The sequence below is a fragment of the Narcine bancroftii genome, chromosome 2 (assembly GCF_036971445.1).
Source record: "Narcine bancroftii isolate sNarBan1 chromosome 2, sNarBan1.hap1, whole genome shotgun sequence".
NCBI lineage: Eukaryota > Metazoa > Chordata > Chondrichthyes > Torpediniformes > Narcinidae > Narcine > Narcine bancroftii.
Genome location: NC_091470.1, coordinates 70644467 through 70670212, shown reverse-complemented (window position 1 = coordinate 70670212; position 25746 = coordinate 70644467). Strand labels below are relative to the sequence as shown.

At 40.0% G+C, this 25746-nt stretch overlaps 1 long non-coding RNA gene across 2 annotated transcripts in view; it reads left to right on the top strand.

Annotated features, from left to right (window-relative positions):
- The window catches only part of LOC138752371 (uncharacterized), a 50378-nt gene extending 25352 nt beyond the window's left edge, over positions 1-25026 (top strand). For both annotated transcript variants that reach the window (XR_011350568.1, XR_011350569.1), the window contains exons 2-3: positions 12951-13013; positions 24207-25026. This is a non-coding gene — a long non-coding RNA (uncharacterized lncRNA). The remainder of the gene's footprint in view (positions 1-12950; positions 13014-24206) is intronic.
- The last annotated feature ends 720 nt before the right edge of the window (positions 25027-25746 follow it).

The window sequence follows — 25746 nt, the reverse complement described above, 5'->3', positions numbered from 1 at the left end:
GAAAACAGGCCATTCAGCCTTTCTGGCCTGTGTCAAAACATCATTCCACTAGTCCCACTGACTTGCACCTATTCCATAACCCTCCAGACCACTCCCATCCATGTATCTATCCAATTTATTCTTAAAACTTGAGTAAGCCCACATATACCACATCAAATGGCAACTCATTCCACACTCCCACCACTCTCTGAGTGAAGAAATTCCCCCTAAACCTTTCCCCTTTCACCCTAAAGCCATGTCCTCTCATACTTATCTCTCCTAATCTAAATGGAAAGAACCTACTTGCATTTACTCTATCTATACCCCTCTATCAAATCTCTGCTCATTCTTCTACACTCCAAGGAATAAAGTCCTAACATGTTTAAGGGCTGTATTAACTCCTGAAGACCCAGCAACATCCTCGTAAATCTTTTCTGCACTCTTTCAATCTTATTGATATCCTTCCTGTAGTTTGGCACCCAGAACTTCACACAATACTCCAAATTTGGCCTCACCAATGTCTTGTAACATCTCACCGTAACATCCCAACTCCTATACTCAATACTTTGATTTATGAGGGCCAAGATGCCAAAAGTTGACTTTACAACCCTGTGAACCTGTGATGGCACTGCTTCAGTGGATTAGTTTCAACATGTACGTCATGTTAGTTAGACACAATATAGCCTTCATTCTTTTATATTTCATATGAGTGATTGATTAGGATTAGTTGGATGTAACTTCCTATATGTAAAGCAGGATTTTACTGAGTCCTCATTGCAGGTATGAGATAAATCCAACATTTGCATATAAAAGTAAAAACACTCAATGCTGGAATAACTCAGCTGGTCAAGTAGTGTCCTTTATATAGCAAAGGTAAAAATACATAGCCAACGTTTTGGGCTTGAACCCTTCATCAAGGATGTGTGTAAAATATCTTTGTATGTAAAGTATGTATTAAGATTGGTAGGAAGAATTTAAATCTCAAGGATTAGAAGGAATTGATTAAATAGCAAAAAATATACTTTGTCTATTGTGTGATATTGGACAAACAATTCTGTAACCTGCTCAGATGACAAATCGTCATGTTTACTGATTTCTTTATGGTCGACTTTTCTTAATGAAAGCAGTTAAAGAAAGATACGATCGTTCTAACGTGATACTTGATATGTCCAACATGGAAGATTATCAGGCCTCTCAGGTGAGAAAATATTGAGAATGATCTTCTTGTCAGAGTGGCATGAACACAGCAAGACCTAATTTAACCCGTGTTGATCAAATGGAACCTGTAAATAAAACTATACAGACATTCAAAAAGAAAACAGTTGTTTTATGTAAAATATTAATAATTACATTACCACTTAATTGGTACAAATTGTTGTTTTCTAATTCTACGTTGCTTCTGTGAATTAAATGTACTTTATCGTCAGTGGTAAATCAAAATATTGCCTACATTCCCCAGTCCTATTCCATTTGGTTATGAATAATGCATGAATGATGTTTCCTCAGTGAATAATTTAGTTTTACTAAAATAACTTTGCAGATGTAGAACTTTGGAAATTGTCATGGCAATTAACTGATCAAAATTCTCTACGTCCTATTCATGTGTGTAGTACTGCATCGAGTTTTGTGAACTACATTGATTTTTGCTATATATTCCAATTAAAAATGAGAATCTAATTTCTCTGAAATCCTTGAAGACTAACATTTCTGCTCTGCTTGGATTGTCACTGGAAATATTTCAGTATTTTGCCTATTCAACGTATCTTTAACTCCAGAAAATTTCTGTAGTTGCCTTAAATAAAGTATCCAGTAATTTTGCTGATTAACGCAACATTGATACGAAAAAATTAGAGTGTTAAACAAGTAAATATTTTTTATATACGGTAATACCCTGGTATCTGGCACCTATGAGGATTGTTAGTTGGTGCATAAGTGAATTTTCCAGTTGTTTGAGATTGCATTTGTGCGGATGGGCAAACTAACGATGAGGTGTGCCAGTTTTAAACTTCCACATTTTATACCTATTTATTTTCCTCTTTTTTTTGCCAGTTGCTTGAGGCTGCTGGTTGTTTGAATTACTACACACACTCACACCAACCCCCCATTCCCCCCCCCCACCAAAAGAAAGAATTAGAGGAGATAGCCTAAATATTTGGAGGAAATGCTTTTCACAGAGATACATAAATCTATGGAATTCTCTGTCCAAGGAAGCAGTAGAGGCTGTTAGAAGTGAAAAGGCAGATAAGTGGAACTGAATCCATGGCCAGATCAGCCAAGATCTTGGTGAATAACGGAGTTGGCTTGACAGGCCAGGTGGCCTACTCCTGCTCTTATGTTCTAATAATTAGTATTCAGAGGCTAATTAGAGACTGTGACAGATTATGTTGTGTTTGTATTGTATATAGATATGTTTTTGGGAGATAAATTGTGGCAGATTTTTTTAGTGTAGGTCACATACTTTAAAACACTAAAACAGATCTTATTTAAAATACTGGAGCTCTGCTCATGCTAGCCAGGCCGGTGCCAAGAGCATTTGCAAAAGCTTTGGAGAGTTCCCAAGAGACTTCACTAATGGATTGTTGTTTACAGAAAGGCAACAGAGGAAAGAACTCCTCGGAGCTGCAGGCTGTCTGGAGTGGAACTTGCTATTCTAAGAGGGTCATGTGGTTTTGCAAGCAGAGAGAGTAAAACAGGCTTTTTCTCTGTGTGAGAGAGAGAGAAAGAGAGAGAGAATTCAGTTCTGCAGTAGCTGGGACTGGAACAGGACAAGCTGGCAAGCTTATGGAAAAACCCCATTTTGGAAGACGGGTTGTGAGTGCTTAGTTCAGCCTGGTCAAAGCCCTTGTGGTTCATACAAGAGGAGAGGACTGGCTGCCTAATCTTTCACTTGAAATAAGAGAAACAAAAAGGAACTCTGTGATGACTTGAAAGAAAGAGGTTATCATCTGGAGATCCCTGAGGGGGAAAGTATTTCGGAAGACACTGAAGTGGCTGGTTACAAGGAATCAGGAAACAACAAATCTCTCTCTGAAAACTGACAAGAACCTTCCTGAGTGGTAACCATTTACTTTTCAAGCACCAAAGCCTGGTGAACTTCATAAATTCTGTGCCCGGTATAAGAATTGCTTGCAACCGGTAAACTTAGAGGAATGAGAAGTGAGATTGAACTATGAATCAAAAAACTTTTCTGAACTTACACACACATTACACATTACATTCTCGTACACTTAGAATTAGAAGGGGGTTAAGTTAGTTAATAATGATAAGATAAAGTTTGATCCTGTTTTCATTTTTAAAGATAATTAAAAGAAATTTATGTTTAAGTAACCATTTGTCTTGGTGAATATATATTGCTGCTGGGTTTTGGGGTCCTCTGGGCTCGTAACAAGACGGAGAACCATAAAAATCAGAACTCTTTTGTGTGCAGTGTCTCATCCAACTTGTTCTTGAAAAGATCATTGCAGTACCTTTTGTAGATGGTACATACTGCAGCCACTGATTGCTTGAGGTAGAGGAGTTGAATGTTTAGGCTGGTGGGTGGAGGACCAATTGAGCAGTGTACCATTGAATATCAAGGATGGCTGCTCAGACTCTCTCTTGCTGGAGATTATCATTCTCTGACATTTATGTAAATGAATGTAACTTGCTATTTACATGGTGAAGGTCTGCACAACTTGGTTTATTCACTGAGAGAATGCAAACAGATTTGAATGCTGTGCAATTCCTCAGGAAACTAAACTAAATGGCTTTTGTGCTACACCCTTCATGGTAACTCACATGTGAACTCCACTGGATGACAACATAATCAAGTTACCCTCGTCTCCTCTGCTGGATATCACAAAATCAGTGTTTCCATATTGGAAATGAAACACTCAATTTGTATTCAACAAACTCCCAGTAACAGAACTGTGAGAATGGTCTGAATACAGTAAAACGTCTGCCTACAGGGTTGGTAGATGCCAGATAAGTGAAATTCCAGTTGTTTGAGACTGCCTATGAAATGGAAAACTAACAGCAAGGTGCACCAATTTTAAATTTCTATATTTTTACCCATTCAATTTCTGCTATTTTTTTTAGCCAGTTGCTGGTTGCTTGAATTCCAGATAACAGGGATTTTACAGTATTTTTTAATTGTAGGATAAATATTGTCTAGGATATTGGAGATAATCCTTTTGTACATCTTTAAAACTGTAATGCAGAACATCTTATCTGAAAGAGAATATCTCAACCAAAAGAATGGGTATTTCTAGCATCCACTACTTCCTCAGGACTGTTCAGATTATTATGTTCAACTCTCTGGAGCAGGACAGGAATCTCAAATCTTCTTGACTCTGAAGTGGGACTGCAATGTATTGAATCACAGTTAACACAGGAAGATTAAAGTTATATAGCTGGCAAGCACTTTGTCCCGGGTATTGCTGAAACAGTACTCTTACTGTTAAACCCAAATTAGCTCGTGTAAAAGACATCACGATAATTAATCAAAACACCTAAAATCACATAAAAATAATTTAAAATATTAAACTCAACTGAAATAATTAAGAAAAAGAAACATGCCTTCCTCTTTGCCTTCTGATCCACAACCCAATAATCTCAACTAGTATCAATGAAATGTTTGATCTTTTAACTTGGCACAGGATCCCAGAGGTCCACAGCAGGAGCCTAAGCTCAACTGAGGCTTTTGCATAAAATCACAGACTTACTATTATTTAAGTAGCTAAATATTTGGTGATTCCAATAAGATCAAAGCCCAATATTTTAAAAATGTTTTTGTGTTCATTCAAATGAGGTTCTGAAGAATATGCCAAACATTGAGATGCGATAATCTTATGATAACATTTCAATGTTTTAATATGTATCCTTAATAGAAATGAAATCACAATATGATTAGATATTAGCATTAGCAATTCATGAGAAACACTTTGATTGGTTTATCCAATAGTTGTTCACTGGATAGGACATCTGTCATTTATGTAAATATTGTTGATAGGATCATCTATTTCAATTATAGTTGAAATTGTAGTGGCAGCTACTCTGCTCCTGCAATAACGCACACAACCAGATGGGCTGAGCTCAGTGAGCAGATTGGTTTATTGCAGGCTGCTGGGCTGTACTTATACTCCCAGCCCGGACCTGGCTGAGAATTAAGCTGGAGGGTGCTGACGTCACGTGGTCCCCCAGCGTGGGCTTCTGAGCCCTGTGCTGGGAGGAAGGGAACAGCCCCGATGGCGCCATTTTGACCGCCTGCCCCGTCGTATGGCTTACAAGTGGGGCCGGTTAGCCTGCCTAATGGTGAGCTGCCACAAAATAATGAATAGATAAGTGCATCAAAAATCCCTGTACACTGGTAAATTGTTTTGAGGTCAACTGATTGAAGTTATTTTGGGGAATGTTTCAAATTTTATTTAGTGTAAATAAATACCAAATAATAACTTGTCCTTCACAATACATTAAATTGTTAACATACGTGTTTTTTTAAATTTAACATAAAGAAATAGCAGCAAATGGTGCCACGAAAATTGGTCCATGTTATGAGCTGCTATTGGGACAGAGGCAAGCCTGTACATTTCAACATTACATGTGCCCCAAGAGGCACAAGAACTTGATTCCACAATTTCTGGATTTTTTTATGTAATAATACCCTGTGGCAATATGATGGTGAAATGTGGCAAACAGGCTATTCTTGTACAGCACTATTTATTGAAATTTAAACATACGACCTGAGTTGAAAGGTTAAGGTAGCTGAGCTTTATCTCTCATTATCAGTATGGTAACCTTGTATTATCAAAAGATGAATGATTTTGTAATAACACACAGTGTAGTAAACCAGAATATTGAAATCCTCGTTAATTGTTGCAGATGATTTTATTGTATCAGTAATTTACACTTTAATCACAAATAAAACAACGAGGGTCAATTTCCATTTCATAAGCTGCGCTGCCATTACAGCATGCTGAAAAAAAATCACATTGGCAGGTGCTTCGGAGAAATTTTTACATGAGCAATCCCAAGATTAATTCCTTTACATTTCAACGAAGAATTTCTTGCCAAAAAATGTGGGACATTAGTGAAGCTAACAGAAGTGCAGTTTTTATAATCAGTTTCACCTGGCATATCTTAGGACCTGACTGCACAGTTAATGTACTGTGCAGAAAGGACCAGCAAAGAGAAAGCTTCACAGATATCTCATATTATGAATGACTATGTAATGATGCCCTTATATAACTCATAGAATTAATTTACATAATAAAATTGTGGAATCTCATCACACAGAAGATAACATTTAACCTATCATCTATGAGCTATCTCTTTGAAAGAACGATCAAATTTAATCCCATAGCTCATTTTTTCCCCAACATTCAATAAATTCTTAATTCTTGGGGCTTGATCCAAGCACAGAAGTTCTGGGAAATCTATTTCCACCTCCCTTTCAGGGATGCATTCCAGAGCAGAACTGTTCCCTGCAAAGCAAAATATAACCCTCAGTACCTCTCAAGTTTTTCTGAAGCTTATTTTTAAGATGTTACTCTGAGAACAACTCATCTACCACTCTAACCACGTTCTATTTGCTTCCTTTCTTGAAAACCCCTCTTCACTTCTTCTGCCCTAAAGAGAATAATCACAGTTAATTAAATCATATGAATGAATCCACTGTAAATTTGTTCTAATCCTACCCCAATGCCTTGCCATCCTTCCTAAAGTGTGGTGCTAAAAGTTTACCCAAATTTCAGCTTCCCCTCTGTTCTCAGCCCATCAATGTCTGGTAGCAGAAGGACTATGTTAATAGTCCTTATTAGATGCTTGTAGTCCTTATAGAAGAACCTAACTAATTTGCTCTGCCTCAGATGTGTGAATATCTATCCACAGGTTCCTTGGCGCTTGTATTTACCTCGGAATATTATAATTTAGATTATACTGCCTCTTCACGATTCTGCAAGAGGGAAACAATTCACACACTGCAGAATTATCTGTCAACTTGAATGAAGAAATAGAATCAGAACTTTTCTGTGTAAATCTGAACATCACATGAATGGATTTATTTTTAATGCAAGGAAACAATGAAAAGAATTAAAACAAACTACTATTGGCTGGCCTTTTTAAAAGAGGTACCAATTTGTGCAGTAAATGCAAAGCTTTCAGAAACCGATAGTAGCATCTTGAAGGGTAGTGTGGTGATAATTTTACAAATTCCTCATGCAAGTTGTTGATGTTGGGAGCAAACATGCCGTGAGTTTTGCCTTTGACGGTATCTGGGGGACAAACATTGTGACAAATTGACCTTTGCTGTTTTTAGCACCTTCAGGATGCCAGCTTCTTACTGGCTGCACATCTGTTGATTCCAGTATTGCAGATGTTAATACACTTTTCATTGGTTGCCTTGCTGAGGGACCTACACATTATCCCATGTGACTTGCACAACATAAACCTTGAGTAAGGATAATGAACTTGTATATCATAAGGAAAATTTGGAAATACCAAACTCTCAGAGGTCAGGCCAGTAGAAATCACCTAGAGGATGCCACAGTATAACTGCATTGATGGAGCTTCCTTTCTATTACTGAATATCTTTTCAGTCTTGTGAGCTTAAGAGATGAAGCATTGATTGTCAAGTCTCTGTATTGTTCCTGCAAGGCTCAGCTATCCTCAATGAAAAAAAGCATTCAGTGCCTAAACTTTGGATACCAATTTGAACTAATTCAACATCGAAAGACCCCAAATTTACAATCATTGTCTAAGTATTTGGTAAAATGGAAATACCGGTAACTGAGGTTTAGAGTTAAAGGATATGTACAGTACAATGGTTGGACACAGCCTAAGGCACTACTGAAAATGGTAAGTGGACTTTATGGACCAGAAAGAACATAAGAAATAGGAGGAGGAGTTGGCCATCCAGCCCATTGAGCCTGCTCTGCCATTCAATGAGATCATGGCTGATCTGATGATAGGCTCATTTCCCCTTCCTGCCTTTTCCCCATACCCTTCAATTCCCCTACTTTGTTAAAAGAAAAACTATCCAACCTTGTCTTTAATATATTTACTGAGATATCCTCCACTGCTTAATGGGCAGCAAATTCCATAGATTCACGACACTCTGGGAAAAGCAGTTCCTCCTTATGTTCATCATAATCTACTACCCTGAATCCTGAGGCTATGTCCCTTAGTTCTAGACTTTCCCACCAATGAAAATAACTTGTCTATGCCTTTCATAATTTTATGTTTCTATAAGATCCCCTCTCATTCTTCTAAACTCCAGCAATTACTGTCCCAGACACCTCAACCTCTCTTCATAGGCTTATCCCTTATCTCCGGAATCAACCTGGTGAACTTCCTCTGGACCACCTCAAAAGTCAGTATATATTTCCTCAAGTAAGTAGACCAGAACCACATATCTCTCTCCAGCCTCTCTGTATCCTCTGCACAGTTTGCTTTTCCACTAAATTTAGTGTCATCAGCAAATTTAGATACACTACAATCTGTTCCATCTTCCAGATCATTAATTTATATCATGAACAGTTGTGGGCCCAGCACCAACCACTGTGGTACTCCACTTACTACTGATTGCCAACAAGAAAGCATCCCTCCTGTATCCCAACTCTCTGCTTTCTATTGGTTAACCAACCCTCTATCTATGCTAATACACCCCCCCCCCCCCAACTGTATGGATCCTTATCTTATGTATGTGTCTTTTATGCGACACCTTATCAAATGCTTTCTGGAAATCCAGGTATACAACATCCATCTGCTACCCTCTATCTACCGTGCTTATTAAATCCTTAAGGAGCACTAGTACGTTTGTCAAACAGGACCTACTTTTGCTAAATCCATGCTGTGTCTGCCTGATGGATCCATTTTGCCCCAGATTCCTTGCCATTTTTTCTTTAATGATAGCTTCAAGCATTTTCCCAACTACAGATATTAAACTAACTGGCCTGTAGTTCCCTGCCTTTTGCCTATATCCTTTTTTGAATATTGCTGTTATGTTTGCTGTCTTACAATCCACCTGCCCAGAGCCCAGAGAATTTTGGTAAATTATTACCAAAGCCTCAACTATAACTTATGCCATTTCTTTCATTACACTGGGGTGCATTCCATCAGGTCCAGTTTTCTCAGTACAACCTCTTTAGTGATAGCTATTGCATACAGGTCCTCACCAACCATTGTATCCAAAACATCTGACTTTGTCATGTTCGACATGCCCTCCACCATGAAGAGTGACACAAAATAGTAATTCAAAGCCTCAGCCATTTCCTCATTACCTCCCTTCTTATCCTTCAAGAGGCCAACCTTTACTTTAACCTTTTCTGCTTAATAAAATTATAAAAACTTTTATTGTCTGTTTTTATATTTTGTGCTCATCTTTTTCCATCGTCTACTTTCCTTCTCTTTATTGTTCACTTCTGGATCTTTGTTGCTTTTTCAAGTTTTCCCAATCTTCTAGTGTTCCACAGCTCTTAGCAATCTTGTTCACATGAGATTTTAGTTTGATGCCTTCCTTTATTTCCTTAGTTATGCAAAGCCATCTGTCCCCACCCTTACTGTCCTTGCTTTTAACTAGAATATACTTTTGTTAAGTACTGTGAAAAATCTCTTTGAAATCTTCAATTGCTCATCCATCACCTGCATCCCTTGTCTACCCTGGCTAACTCCTCCATCATCTCCATGTAATTTCCTTTGTTTATGAATAATGCATTGGTTTTAGACTGAACCTTTGTACTCTCCACTTGTATCATACTGTGATCACTCTTTCCAAGAGGATCCCTAACTACAGGATCACTAATTTTACCTATCTCATTGTACAGGACCAGATCCAAGATGGTAGGTTCAGTAACATGCTGTTCAAGAAAGATATCATGGATACATTCTATGAAGTCCTACTCAAGGTTGCCTCAACCAACCTGATGCACCCAATCTATGTGCATGTTAGTCTCCCACGATAACTGCTGTTCTGCCTTTACATGCGTCTGGTATTTCTTGGTTATTGCCTGTGCCACTTTAATGTTATTATGGGGTGGCTTACAGGCACCTCCCACTAGTGACTTTTTTCACCCTCCCTAATCTCTACACAGATGGATTCAACATTTTGCTCCTTAGATCTTTCATCTCTCACTATTGCCCTGATCTCATGCTTAACTACCCCACCTCTTATCTCCCTGGCTGTTCTTCCGTATTACAATATTTTACATCCTTGGATCCAATCCTTTCTGCCCTGCAACCACATTTCCATAATACTCACTAAATCCTACTCCTTTGTACTAATTTGAGCAACAGTTCATTGACATCGTTTCGAATACTACGGGCATTCAGATAAAGTGTCCTTATACTAATGCATTATGCTTTTAAAATCTGGTAATCTTTTGATCAATCCTTCTCTATATGGAAAATCAAAGGTATTATTCTTTTTGTAAATTTATTTCAGGAAGATTGTTTAATGTCTTTTGAACAGCAGGCAAGTAAATATAACTTACCAAATATTCATTTTTTTAGATATTTACAGATGAGAAATTTCTTAAATATCATATTACCAGACTTTATATTTGTATATCCACCAGAACTAATTGATAATATTTTACAATTGAATCCTTCTGAAAAAGGATTAATTTGAATAATATAATGATAGATTATTGAAATTACATTCAGTACATCATGATAAGATTAAGGGTTAGGTATTGGAACTTGCAAGACCTCTACCAGATGATCTATGGGACAAGATTCTAAAACTGGTGAATACATCTTCAATATGTGCCCAACATTCATTAATCCAATTCAAAGTAGTGCACCGTGCTCACATGTCCAAAGATAAGATAGCTTGTATCTTTTCTAATATTAACCCTATTTGTGACAGGTGGAAATCTGATATTGCTTCATTGACATATGTTTTGGGCTGAGAAATCAATTGGAAAGAAATTTTTTTATATTTTTCAACTATACTTCAGGTGGAACTATGACCCAATCCAATAACTGCTCCTTTTGGATTTATTGAACCAGATTTTTTTCTGTACCTGCGTCACGGGTTTTGCCCTTCTCTACATTGTTGACTAGAAGAGCCATCTTATTCAAATGGAAAACTCGAGATCTCCAACAATGTTTCAATGGCTTTCTCATATGATGTCCTATTTAAGTTCAGAAAAAAATTAGATATCATGCATTTGATTCATCAGTGAAATTTGAAGATGCATATGACCTTTTGTGTTTTATTTTCATTTGATGTAAATGTTTCTAATGTGATTCGATGTATTCACTCTTCCAGATAAGATATTGTCTTACCTTTGTTTTTTGATTCACGGTATGAATCAAAAGCTACAAAATGTATGTAACCCTCAGGATAAGCTGGTCAGATTTTTTTGGTTAGTTTTCTTTTTTTAATGGAGTAGGTTAGGTGGGTTTCATAAATATATATTCTTAAATAAAATATTTTTGATGTCATTTTTGTCTTCACCCAGAATAGTGGAGGGGTGGGGGGTGGGGGCAAGTTTAGACTGTTTGAAGTTTCATCTTGATATATGTGTGTGAAATTGTATTTTCAGTTTCATTCCCTTTTCTTTGTTATTATAAAAACCAATAAAAAAGTTTGAAAAAGAAAAAATAATATTAGACTTGCGAGACAAGGTCAAGAGCTGGGGCTCCTCCAGCACTGCCTCTTGGATCCCACTACCTGCTTCACTCTTGTCCCTTACCACAAGCTGAATTTGAGGCAGCTGTTCTAATAGGTATGATTGCCTCCTGAAACAAAGTGAGCAGGAACCTCTCCCCCTTCCAGAAGTGTTATAGTGTTTGAAGCTCAGACTCCACGTCATCAATTTTGAGTCTGAATTCCACAAGTAACCAATGCTTGGTGCCGATGTTGTCATCAGAAACCACAACTGGATTCACCAGCTACAACACATCTCTTGATTCTGCATGCCTACATTATTTAATTACCTCCAAACTGGTGACTCTTACATAATCATTACAAGAGCCTTACCTGCTTTTCCCCACCAAAGCCTTGAGATCCCACTCCGACACCGGCCAGTCCTACAATGGCTGCTCCACTCTATCCCTGCTTTACTTGCTCCTGCTCCTTGCATAGCTCTCACACTCTGCGAGAAAGCCTTTCTTCAGATCACTCATTCAATTGTGTCCATCTAGGCAGAAGAATATTGTGCAGTGTGAACGTAAGAGCTGATAACAAACGTGCACTCAGTTTGTATGTGAGTTTTCGCGGACGAAAATTTATGGAGGGGGAATGTCCACGTCAGCTGCAGGCTCGTTTGTGGCTGACAAGTCCAATGCGGGACAGGCAGACATAGTTGCAGCAGTTGCAAGGGAAAATTGGTTGGTTGGGGTTGGGTGTTGGGTTTTTCCTCCTTTGTCTTTTGACAGTGAGGTGGGCTCTTCAGTCTTCTTCAAAGGAGGTTGCTGCCCGCCGAACTGTGAGGCGCCAAGATGCACGGTTTGAGGTGATATCAGCCCACTGGCGATGGTCAATGTGGCAGGCACCAAGAACTTTCTTTAGGCAATTAAGCTAAAACACCATATGGACAAAAGTACAGAAATATATCAAATTATATTGACCACAGTTGGCGTAGTGGTTAGCACAATACCTCTACAGCACCAGTGATCAGGAGCAGGGTTTGAATCCCACACAGTCTGTAAGGAGTTTGTACATTCTCCCTGAGTCTGTGTGGGTTTTCCCCAGGGGCTCTGGTTTCCTCTCACCATTCAAAATGTACCGGGGATTGTAGGTTAATTAGGGGTAACTTGGGAGGCACAGACACATGAGCCAAAATGGCCTGTTACCATGCTGTATGTCTAAATTTAAAATTTAATTTTAAAAAATTGCGTAAAGAATGCATACAAGTTGTGCACTGCGCCTTTTAATCTGGAGAAGCCGGAGCCCAGATTTCATCCTCCAGCGAGTGTTATGACAGGTGTGGGTAAAGAAAGCTACATAAAGCCTAAGAAATTTTAACTCTTGCATTTCATCCACACAGGAATCCCTTGGAACTCCCCTGGCTGAGTTATCTGTTCTATCCTCACATCACAATTCTCTCCAGGTAATACTCTTAACACTGATCTGACTGTCATGAACTTTCAAGTCGGTCTTAAAATGTTAAATTAATGATTACCAGCAAGAATTTTGGATCCAGAATCTAGATAAATCAAATTCAACAATTTCAATATTTACATTCAAGTAATTAAATAAATCAGGAATGTTTTAAAATGGTAGTCATATTAACAGTAACCATTAAACTATTGGATTGTTGCAGAATCCCATCTAGTTCATTAATATCTGAATGAAGGAAATCCATAGTAAAGCATGAAAGTCTGCAGACACTGTGGTTGATGTAAAAACTCAATGCTGGAAAAACTCAGCAGGTCAAGTCCTTTATATGGCAAAGGTAAAAATATATAACTGACATTTCAGACTTGAACCCTTCCTTAAGGTATGGAAAAATGTCAGCAGGCATCCAAATAAAAGGGAGGAGGTGTGGCCACAAAGACAGGGGTTAATTGGTGGAGAAGGGAGGGAGGGCACAGCAGCAAGCAAGGAGAGGAGGGATGGTTAGGTGGAGACCCTACTGGAGGAAGGGAATGGAGGGAGAAAGCAGAGCATATTAGCAGAAACCAGAAAAGTCAATGTTAATGCCATCCGGTTGGAGAGTACCCAGACAGAAAACCAGGTGTTGTTCCTCCAATTTACAGGAGGTCTTGGAGGGATAGTACATGAGGCCATGGACAGACTTGTGAGGATAGGAATATGATGCAGAACTGAAATGGTTGGCCACTGGGAGATCTCTGTGACTGGTGTGAACAGAGCGAAGGTTCTCAGCGAAGCAATCTCCCATTCTGCATCCAGTCTCTCCAGTGTAGAGAAGGCCACACAGGAAGCGCCAGATGCAGTAAACCAGTCCTGCAGATTCACGTGAAGTGTTGCTTCACTTGAAAGGTCTGTTTGGGACCCCGGACTGTGGTGAGGGAGGAAGTGTGGGCTCAAGTGTGGCACTTTTGTTTTGTGAGAATTAAACAGTATTTTAATGCTTCGAAAGCCTTACCTTGTTGTTTGTTGTTGTTTAAACTCTTTTACAAGTAATTTGCTGTTGCTATTGGGCTGTTTTTTAAAAAAATGACCAGTTATCCCAAAAAAACATTTATCTGAAATAGGCCTGGTCCCAACCATTTTGGATAATCAGAGTGTTGTGCTCTTGACCGAACCTTCCTTATTTGGAAGATTAAAGGAATCATCTCTTTTGTAGATTTATTCATTGATGGTAGTTTGATGTCTTTTGAACAACTTTCCATCAAATATAATTTATCATACATACATTTTTTTTAGATATCTTCAAATTAGAAAGTTCTTGAATACGTTAATGTCTAATTATCTAAAATTACATAACCAAATTTACTTGACACTTTGTTCTGGTTAAACCCCTTTAGAAGTGTTTAATTAGTACTATTTATACTTGTCTTGGGTAAACTTATACCTCTTATTTTGTTTGTTTTAGATTGGTCACAGTGTTTGAGCTACCGAAAGAAAATAGACACACACACCGAGAGCAGTTCAGTTTATACAAATGTTTATTACAAATTCAAAAGCTGATTTCACACTACAATATGCAAGCCCTTCCAAACTATACTTATCAACGCTTGGACTGGTCCCAACTGCCGAAGCGAGGCAACGACTGCACACTTGTAGCAGGTTGTCAGGGCGCCGGTAGCAGCTTCTCCACCTCCCCTGACCGGGACGTTGCTCGGACTCTGGCTGTTGTTCCTTCTTGACAAGGGGTGTTCCCACCCCTCGAAGAGTCTAAACTTCAGCAGCAGGACCACAGGCTTATATACCCCAAAAACAATTAATCATGCGCCTACTCCTTCTAACATTTGTCAGTCAAAATCAAAACTGAACATACTATTCTACAATTTAGAAGATTAATTATTATGGAACCAGGATGTTATGATTTCCTGGTTTATCTCGTAGATACAAAGACTTATTAAAACTTCTCGAGCAAGACAGGTTGTGACCAATTCGTCAATTTCAGAGTGTTGCATTTGACAACTGCTTTCCCTGGGCCTCACAGTGGAATTCCATTTCAAAGTTTATCTTCAGATAAATCCCCATGGCTGAGTTTAATTACATCTGCTAGTTCTGAAAGTAGGGTGACCTGAGTGTGGACCCAGTGTCATCAGTTCCACATAAGCAAAAAGCATCTGGCACATGGTTTTAATCCTCCATTACAATACTCATATTAAATTTTAGATCAGTCCCCATGGATAAGATTCGACAAACATGGGAATCGGAACTTCAACTAACATTACCTCTTAAAACATGGGGAAGAATTACTAGACAAGTTAATACTTCTTCACTTTGTGCACATCATTCTTTAATACAGTTTAAAATAGTTCATAGAGCTAATATGTCTAAAGATAAACTAGCTCACATCTTTCCTAATACGTGTTTTACTTGTGTTGGATACAATACTGATGTAGCTTCATTGACTCATATGTGTTGGTCATGTCCTGTGTTAGAAACATTTTGGAAAGATATTTTTAAAACTATCAATGATACTGGTTATTCAATTACAACTTAACTCCTTAACTGTTCTTTTTGGAATTATAGATGTAGGTTGTTTACCTACTTCTGGATATCGAGTTGTTACTTTTTCTACATGATTAACTAGAAGAGCCATTTTACTTAAATGGAAATGCTCTGATTCTCCTACCTTATTTCAATGGCTTTCTCATGTTGTGTCTTTCTTAAATCTAGAAAAAAAATCAGGTTGTAGTTTAGATACAACTACTAAATTTAAAGAAACATGGAATATAACTGACGTTATTCAATGAATTTACTCTTCCTTTCCAGATATAATATAATTTTTCCCGTTTTTGTTAACTGTAGGTGTGGATTAGCGCTATGTTTTAATCTATTCAACAGATCCTTGGGATAGGCTGCTCAGTTGTTTTTTTTTAATTGTACAGTTTTTTTTAGTAGATTAGTTGTTTTTATATATATATATATCATCATTATTTCTTTATCTCTGTTTTCTATGTTAAGAGAATTATTTCTAATATGTCACAATTTCACTCTTTGGAATTTATGATATACTATGTAGACTTGGACATCTTAATTATGTTATTTCTATTCTCCTTATGTTGTGAATATTACAAAAGGTTAATAAAATGATTGAAAAAGAAAGCAGTAACCATTGATGAGAGTTGTCTATAAACATCTTAACAGTAGAGATGTTGCATAGAAGGCATTACACAATAAAGTAGGCACGCACAAAACATAGACATGATGGGCATCAAGGGATAGGAGAGAAGCACAAAAAATGTCAGATGCTGGAACCTTCAGCAAATAAAGAGATGCTGGCTAAACCCAATGGGTAAGGCAACATCCATGGGTAGAAGTGGTCAGTCAACATTTAGTGTCTTGATACAATGGTCATGACCTGAAACATGGACTGGACATTTCCTCCCTGTCTGACCTCCTGAGTTCCTCCAGCAGCTCATTGTTTGCTAAATGAGAACATGCTATTGATATAAGACAACTTTACCAAGATCAAGATTCAATTTATTATCATAATAATTAAAGTGTCATATTACATGAAATTTCTTTTGCCTGATGAAAAACAGACAGATTTGCCACTGGCAGGAATTGCCTTAGCACCTCTAACAATCAGACGCAGTCAGAGAGAGAGCGAAGCAAAAGAAAGAACCTCCAGAGTCACCAAGTGTCTGTAGATTCACCTCCGGTGCTTCCTCAGCCACAGAGAGTCCAGTTCAAACCGTTGGCAACCCGAGCTCCAGATCTGAAACTCTGATACTTTCAGGAACCCTTCAGCGCCCCTGGCACCTCCTCGCATCCTGGTTCTAATACCTGGTACCCCTCCAGCCAGTTCAAGCTAGTCTCCAGCAATCTGCAGCCTGGTGTGAGTTCTCAAGAGCAGTCTCCAGCAGCCCACAGCTGTGGTCACCATCCTTGCGGGTCGCCTTCTCCACTTCTCCTTCTCAGATGGGGGGATGGGCGCAATCTTCCTGTCTTCAGGTGCCCTGCGCCAGTCCTCCACTTTCCCAGAGTCTGAAGCCCCTTGTGTCTGCTGCTGATTAATAGGCGCCGCCATCTTGTGTGTAGACCCATGGATGCGGGATTTCAAATAAAACCACTGTCGGCTCCCTCAACAGGCTGTTTAAAGCCCGTATGGAGCTGACAGCAGTTAACTAGGCAGCTGGACTCTGCGGGAGCGCTGCATCTCTGCTCTCTCGCTCCCTGCGGGTCCGCACCAATGGCAGCGATACCGCTACAGCAGTAACGCCATCTTTATTATGCAATATCAAAGGGCAGAGCAATTTTGAAAGGCTAGATGTCTGACTCATTTCGCTCCTTGGTTTCTACGATTATACATACCAGTATTTCCAGAGACTTCCACGCAATGCTGATTTGGTTCTTGTAGATTGTGAAATTCTGAACTATGGCAAGATATTTCCCCAGATGAAATGAGTACATGAGTTAGAGTGGCAATCAAAATATTAATCTATGCAATTCCACATGGCCGTGTATGAGGGTGAAAATCAGGTTCTCTGGCAAGTTCCTCTGACATGCTGCAACATGAGATTAATTAGAGAACAACCAACAAAGGAAGGCAAAATTAAATGATCAAAAAACGAGACACAACACAAATCTTTGAACTTTATAGATTATGCTATTAAACGCATTACTATGTCAAATTAGGGTGCCAATTTAAATCAAACCATACATGCCTAATGCTAAATGCAGATTAATCCCTTTGTTGAAGTTCTGTCAATAGATTCATGATCAGAGGAAGATTTGTCACAGAAGTCCCAACCAGAAAATAAATCTTATTCATCTTTATTATAGCAATCTTGTAGGAATATTTAATATCACATTCCTATACAATAAGCTTTGACAATAATTGTCAGTCCATAATATATGTTAACTTGCAAAAATAAACAAGAATTTTCAAGATATGGTCTTATTCACAATTCCAACTTTCGTTTTTCCCTGGCACCAAGGTGGAAAGTTATTGTTGAGGTTAGTTAAAATACCAAATAATTTCTGACTTAGTGAAAATAAATTGATGGACACAGGGTGAGCTTTTTTTTCCCCTGCAATGGTTTAAACAGTAAAACATTGAACTTTGGATGAAATTGTGATTCGAGATCATTATTTTTTTTTTAAAAACCCTCCCTGGGGATGGAATTTATTTGAGCAGATTTTAATTTATTATTGTTTGCCATTTAAATTCAAATGTGACTAATTGCTAGAGAAGTTAGTGAAGAATTTAAGATCTTGCTGAGCAGCAAATGACACTAGTGTTGATGTGAGATGGAATACGATTTAAAAATACCCAATGAATATGTCCTGGAGTCTCCATGTTGAAGTAATCACAAATAAGGCTCGCCGGTAGCTATACTTTGTGAGGTGTGTAATCCTCCCTTGGTTATGACGTCTGTGCATGGCTTACAAAAATATAGCTGCATGCGTATGTGAGATACATGCTTGTGCGTAAACCAATAAATTATCAGAGAAGAAAGGTAATGATTGGAAAAAAAAGTATAAGAGCAGATGGTAGGATGTGGTAGCCAATCTGTGTGGGAGTTGCAAAGAGAAATGTGTCAAATATACTGTGAGAATTACTCACAAGCCCACAGCTTTAGCTATTAGCATATAACTGGCAGAAAGCTATCTCAGTGTATCTGGCTTGTGCTGGGAAATTGAATATGGTGGACTTATAGTGAAAAATATTCAATTTTGTTTGAATTTAGCATTAGTTTCCAACATTGATGTGATGAGAGCTGGCAGAGAAATAACAAATGTGTTGAACGTGAAAGCTGGCTAATGAGAATCATATTGCATTCATCTCTACATTTTATGTCAATTGGAACAGTATTTCTGGACAATAGAAATAACTGAGATGTAAGGACACTAGCTTTCCATGAATAAGAATTCCTTATCTCAAGCAGAAAATGAAAAGTTGTTATTTTCTGATCTTCATTTCAACAAATGATAATCTTTTGAATATTTTACCTTTTTCTGAGGGATCAGATGCACAAATTAGATCACTGCCAACGCAATGCCAAACTATTTCAAGTTCCCTCGAGATCAACCACTGTTGTGACCAATGCGCAAGTAAATTATATAATCTCTTGGACAGGGGATGTATTTCTCCAACTAATCTATGATCACCAGGTAATTATCAAGGGCAGGAACCTGTATCTTACGTTACAGGACATATAAAGCCAATTAAATAGAGTGGTAGAATTTTAAAGCATGGAAGCAGACCTTAAGGGCCAGTATGTCCATGCCATCCAAATTGTTTACTAAAGTTAGTTCCATTTGCCTGTTTTCTGTTCCCTATCCCTCTAAACCTTTCCTATACCTGCCTCTACCACTTCTTCTGGCAGCTCGTTCCATATAAGCCTTGACCCTCTCCTTGAAGAAGGTACCACTCAGTTCCCTTTTAAATCTTTTCCCTCTTACCTTAAATCTAGTTTTAGATTCCCCTACCCTAAGAAAAATACAACCTTATCTATGATTTTATAAACCTCCATAAGGTTCCCCCCCCCAAGCTCCAATGTTCCACAGAAAAAAGTCCCAACCTATCCAGCCTCTCATCATAATTCAAGCCCTTGAATCCCAGTAACATACTTGTGAATCTTTTTTGCATCCCTACCAGCTTAATGATATCTTTCCTCCAGTTGTGTGGCCAGAACTGCACATAGTACTCCAAGTGTGGTGTCACCAGCATCTTGTAACATAACTGATTAAATGCCTTCTTCACCACCTGTGTCTATCCTCGTTGCTACTTTCATGGAACTATGTACCTGTACCCCCAAGTCTCTCTGTTCTATAACACATTGGCACCATTCACTGTATAAGTCTTGCTCTGGTTTAAGCTACCAAAGTGGCACACCTTGCACTTGTCTGACTTAAATTCTATCTGCAATTTCTGTATCCACTTTCCCCAGTTTATCTTGATTCTGTTGTGATCTCAGGTAATCTTCCATGCTGCAATTCAGGGAGTAGGTCTTCAGGAGTAACCCTGCTGGTCTCTTTACCCAGGTTAGGAGTTGCTCTTACTGAAATGTGTATCTTTCACTTCCATGTTGTGGATTTGTGATGGTTCCTCATTGAAAATTTTAGAATTTCAACAGGAATCAAAGAGTAGCATGGATTGGTTGGGATGAAGGGCCTGTTTCCATGATGTCAACCTCTTTGGCTCTATAAAGGATGATCTTGGTGAATGGAAGAGAGCTTTGAGAGTTCTACTCTTGCTTATAATTCATAGGTTGCCTGAGTGCACCTACAGGAAGAACAATGCTCAAGGCCTTTTATTTTACTTGACATATTGCCTTTTTAACATCATGTCATTCAGGAATGGAGCAAAGGTTGGAGCAGATGGTTTGCTTACAATAAAATGAGGGGAACTCACCCTGGGACATCTTTTAAAATACGTTCCTTGCAGTCGACTATAACAACCACTTCTGTCCTTGATTGTCAGGAGCTGTTTGAGTTAGACAAGGCACTGTAGATACCACACGTTTATTCTTGTTCTGAGAGTTGGTGCCTCCATACCAGGCAGTGATGCAACCAGCCAGAATGCTCTCCATGGTACACCTGTGGAAGTTTATGAGAGATTTTGATGTCATACCATATCTCCACAGACACCTCACAAAGTATAGCTACCGGCGAGCCTTATTTGTGATTACTTCAACATGGAGACTCCAGGACAGATCCTCAAAGACGTTGATACCCAGGAATTTGAAGTTCTTGCCCCTCTCCGCTACTGAGGCCTCGATGAGGACTGGGTCATGTTCCCCTGACTTTCTCCTGAAGTCCACAATCACCTCATTGGTTTTGATAACGTTGAGTGCAAGGTTGTTGTTGTTACACCATTCAACAAGCTGATCTATATCCCTCCTGTACGCTTCCTCTTTGCTGTCTGTGATTCTGCCAACAACTGTGGTATCATCAACAAACTTGTAGATGGTATTGGAATTGTCCCTGGCCACACCGTCATGGATGTAAAAGGAGTAGAACAGTGGGCTAAGCACACATCCTTGGGGTGCGTCTGTGTTGATAATCAGTGAGGAGAGACAGCTGCTTTCAGGTGGCAAGAATACCCTAATGTAAAGCCACCTAAAATACCCAAATGCAGCTGTTGGGAGGCCACCTGAAAGTGGAGAACCCAGCCCTGAGGAGCACTTACCTAACCCTCTTCAGGGAGGTATATTCTCCAGCTCGGAGCACTCCCCCTAGGCACCTGAAAGCAGCAAGGGAAAGAGGCTAGCAGCTTTCAGGTGCCTAGCAGTGGGCGGGCTGTTGACAGTCAACTGGTGACCCGCTGACACCTATCTGACCTGCTGCCGACACCTACCCTTCCCGCTGCCAACACCTACCCTGCCCACTGCCTGCAGCCTTCCGGCTGAGGGGGCCAGTGCGGGACTAAGGGGCTAGGGTTCCCGACTCAGGACTATAGGCCCCTGACGTCCCGTGCCAGCAGCTCCAGCCCTGTAGTCCCGCGCCGGCCACAATTTGGTGTCGGTTTATAGAGAATGAGGAAGGCTTGTTAGTTGCAGTTAATCTTTCATATTAATTTTTTGTATTCTGGAGAGAGTTCTACATGAGCATTTCTCAACCTTTGCGTCCTTAAACCTGATAAACCGAAACCCACAGAAATTCTGTCATAATTATCATTGATCAAAAGTAAAGGATACGTTAATAGGGAGCAATGTACAGAGATATGGTCCTCGTGAAAACAAACCAACAACTGTTTCATGGATGAAAATTAAAGTTTATTTCTTTTCCATTATTTTCATGTAGTGCTGCTACAAGATGCTCCATAAACAAGCCATGACTATGGCCACAGTCCACAGGAGCTGGTGTTTGTTCGGATGTGGCTCTCCTTCAGCCAGCATGTTCAGGTGACAGAAAGGCGTCTTCTCCGCGGCCACCTGAACATCCCAGCTGCACTCCCCCAGCTGCGTCTGCCAGTGCATTATCTGCATCTGAGCACCTGAAAGTGGCTATTGTTTCCAATTTGTACTGACTGTGGTCTTCGGATGAGCAAGTCAAGGTCCAGTTGCAGAGTGGGGTGCAGAGGCCCAGAGTTTGTTGATTCTTGGCCAGCACTGAAGGAATAATGGTATTGAAGGCTGAACTGTAGTCGATGAAGAGAAGCCGTATGTATGAGTTGCTGTTTTTGAGGTGTTCCAGAGCTGAGAGGAGAGCCAGCGATATTGTATTTGCTGTGGAGTGATTGTGACGAGAGGCGAATTGCAGTGGATCCAGATCTTCGCTTAGGGACATGTTAATTCTGGCCATGACCAGCCTCTCAAAGCATTTCATCACAGTCGAAGTTAGTGCTTCTGGTGTGTGTGTGTGTGTGTGTGTGTGTGTGTGTGTGTGTGTGTGTGTGTGTGTGTGTGTGTGTGTGTGTGTGTGTGTGTGTGTGTGTGTGTGTGTGTGTGTGTGTGTGTGTGTGCAGGTGTGTGTGCAGGTGTGTGTATATTATCCACCAAGTATAATCAAAGCTTTTGCATCCAATACCCTTTGAGGAAAATGTCAAGCTCTCAATATTTTCAATTTTCTGAAGAAAATGATGTCACATCATCTCTGTCCCAGATAAGTAATCCATGATTTGTTTTTTAAAAAAGCCCTCAATTGTTGATTCTTCTTGAAGAGGATACATATTCTCCACATCAACCAAGCAAGACCTCTTTGGATCTTATATATTTGAATATGAATTTTGAAGCTCTTTGGTAGATTAATAGCAATGAACAGAAAGCAAAATTATTTTTAAGTAGAATTTTATGCCTTTTTTGTTTTAAATATGCATTAAATTTTGGAAGTGAGCAACGGTTTGGACTGGTGTATGTCTCATACACTGACACATAACAAGTGAGTGTGATTTGCTCAGTGACAGAGTGGGAGATGTAGCGTGGGAAGATTTTAATTAAAAGTTGCTGCAGTGGATGTTTGATTTCCTGGCAACGTTACACTTGCTGTCTGTGAAGGTGGAACTAATTATGCAAACCCTGAAGCAGAGAAAGTACAAAATTAGTTTTTACTTTAGATTTCAGATTTATTGTCAGATTATATATATGACATTGTATACAACCCTAAGATCCTTTTCCCTGTGAGCTAGGGAGAAATACCACTTATTGGTAGTGCAAAAATAATCTGTATGTATCGTACATGTGTAAACAAATAAAGATATGTCAACAAACTGTGCAATACAGAGAGAAAAAATATCAATAAAGGGCAGAAGTAAGAGTGCTTAAATGAGTCCCTGATTGAGTTTGTTGTTGAGGAGTCTGATGGTGGAGAGGTAGCAGCTGTTCCTGAACCTGGTAGTGTGAGTCTTGTGGCACCTATACCTCTTTCCTGATGGTAGCAGTGAGAACAGAGCGTGTGCTGGATGATGTGGATCTTTTATGATTGGTGCTGCTCTCCAATGGCAGCATTCCCTGTAGATGTTCTCAATAGTGGGGAGGACTTTGCCTGTGATGTCTTGGGCTATGACCACTATCTTTTGCAGGGTGATATGCTCAGGGGTATTGGTGTCCCAATACCAGACTGTGATGCAATTGGTCAGGACACTTTCCACCACACATCTGTAGAGGTTTGTCAGGGTTTCTGATGTCATACCAAACCTCTGCAAACTTCTGAGGAAGTAGAGGCATTGGCGTGCTTTCTTCATGGTACCATTAGTGCATTGAATCAAAGTCAGTGACTCCCAAGAACTTAAATTTGCTCACCCTCTCCACCTCTGATCCCCCAATGATGGCTAGATTGTATACTTCTGGTTTTCCCTACCTGCAGTCAACAATCAGCTCCATAGTTTTGGTGACATTCAGTATGAGGTTGTTGTTGGTGCACCATTCAACCAAGTTTTCAATCTCCCTCCTATATGCTGACTTCACCAGCAACTTTGTAAAAGGTGTTCTTATTGTAGTGCCAAGCCACACAGTCATAGATTTATAGCGAATAGAACAGTAGGCTAAGAACGCAGCCCTGTGGTGCTCTGGTACTGATAATATTGTGGAGATGTTCTTACCAATCGTCACAGATTGTAGTCAGAAGTGAGGAAATCCAAGATCTAATTACACAGTGGAGTGTTGAGTCCCAGGTCTTGGAGTTTGTTGATCAATTTTGAGAGGATGATGGTGTTGAATGCTGAACTGTAGTCAATAATGAGCATCCTTATATATGTATCTTTGCTGTCCAGGTGTTCCAGGGCTTCGTGAAGAGCAGTGAGATGGCATCCGCCATAGACCTGTTTCTACTGTAGGCAAATTGGAACGTTTCCACGTTGCCACTCAGACAAGAGCTGACATTCTTCAACACCAGCCTTTCAAAACACTTCATCACTGTTGATGCATGGGCCACAGTCGATAGACATTTGAGCAGGTTACCACACTATTCTTCAGCATTGGTATAATCGATGTCTGTTTGAAACAAATGGGCACAGGTGAGGATGTTGAAGTTATGTGAATATGTTTGTAAATTGGACGGCTCAGGTTTTTAATGCTCACTGGGTACTCTGTCCAGACCAGATGCTTCCTTCTGATTCCCTCTTCTGAAGGCAGGCGGCACGTCATCCATGGATATGGACAGGAGAGGATCATCAGGAGACATGGGGGTGCGCAGTGGTGGTTCTTCCTTGTTTTGATATTCTATCAATAACTCAAAAGACTGGAGTTACGGAACTATAGGCTTTTATTTACAACAAACTTGAAGGTCATCCTGTGCTGTGACCCATGCTTTCTGGGGAAGAACCTTTATACAGGGTTAAGGGAGAGGAGTCACAGGATGGGCCAGAGCCAGATTAATGAGTATACAGCTGTCCACCACATTCATCCCTTTTGTCTGGAGGGGTGACGTGGGGCGCAAAGTCTTAGAAAGGTGTTAAAGGTTAAATTTGTCTGATGACCTGGTCTTCTGTTGTGACCAGTGGAGAGTCAGTTGCTTTGGGCCGTTATTTCATCTGGGACCTCCAGTGCTGTGTTGACCTGCTGGGAGCAAGGCGAGTCAACTGGAGTGACTGGGGCAGGGCTAGGGTGCCATGGTATGTAGTGTGTGTCAATGGGAGGGGAGGGTGCAGTTTGGTGGGTAGGGTCCTTGCGTGGCCCCACATGAATAAGGTCTCAGATGGAAACAGTTGTCTCACGGCCATCCGGGAAGGCCACATATGTGTATTGGAGGTTTGCATGAAGGAGCTGGACCCTTTCGACCAGTGGGTTGATTTTATGCCCCCTCATGTATTTCCATAGCAGGACCAGCCCTGGGGACGTCAACCAGGATGGAAGGGTGATCCCTGGTGTGGACTTCCTGGTGTGGACTTCCTGGTGAAGAAGAAAATTAGTTTGTGAGGGATAGCATTGGTGGCAGTACATAGCAGTGACCTGATTGCGTGGAGTACTTCAGGAAGGACCTCCTGCCAATGAGAGACAGGCAGCCCCTGGACTTAAGGGCAAGGAGGATGGCCTTGCACGTGGTGGCATTCTCTCTCTCTCTCTCTCTCTCTCTACCTAGCTGTTCTCTTTGGGGTTATAACTAGTGGTCCTGCTGGTGGCGATACCTCTGGCCAGCAGGTATTGGCTCAGCTTATTGCTCATGAACGAGGACTCCCAGTCACTGTGGGCATATGACGGGTACCTGAATGGGATGAACAAGTTGCGCAGTGCCCTGATGACCATGGTGGTGGTCATGTCCGGGCAGGGGATGGCAAAGGGGAAGCGTGAATACTCATCGATGACCATGATAAA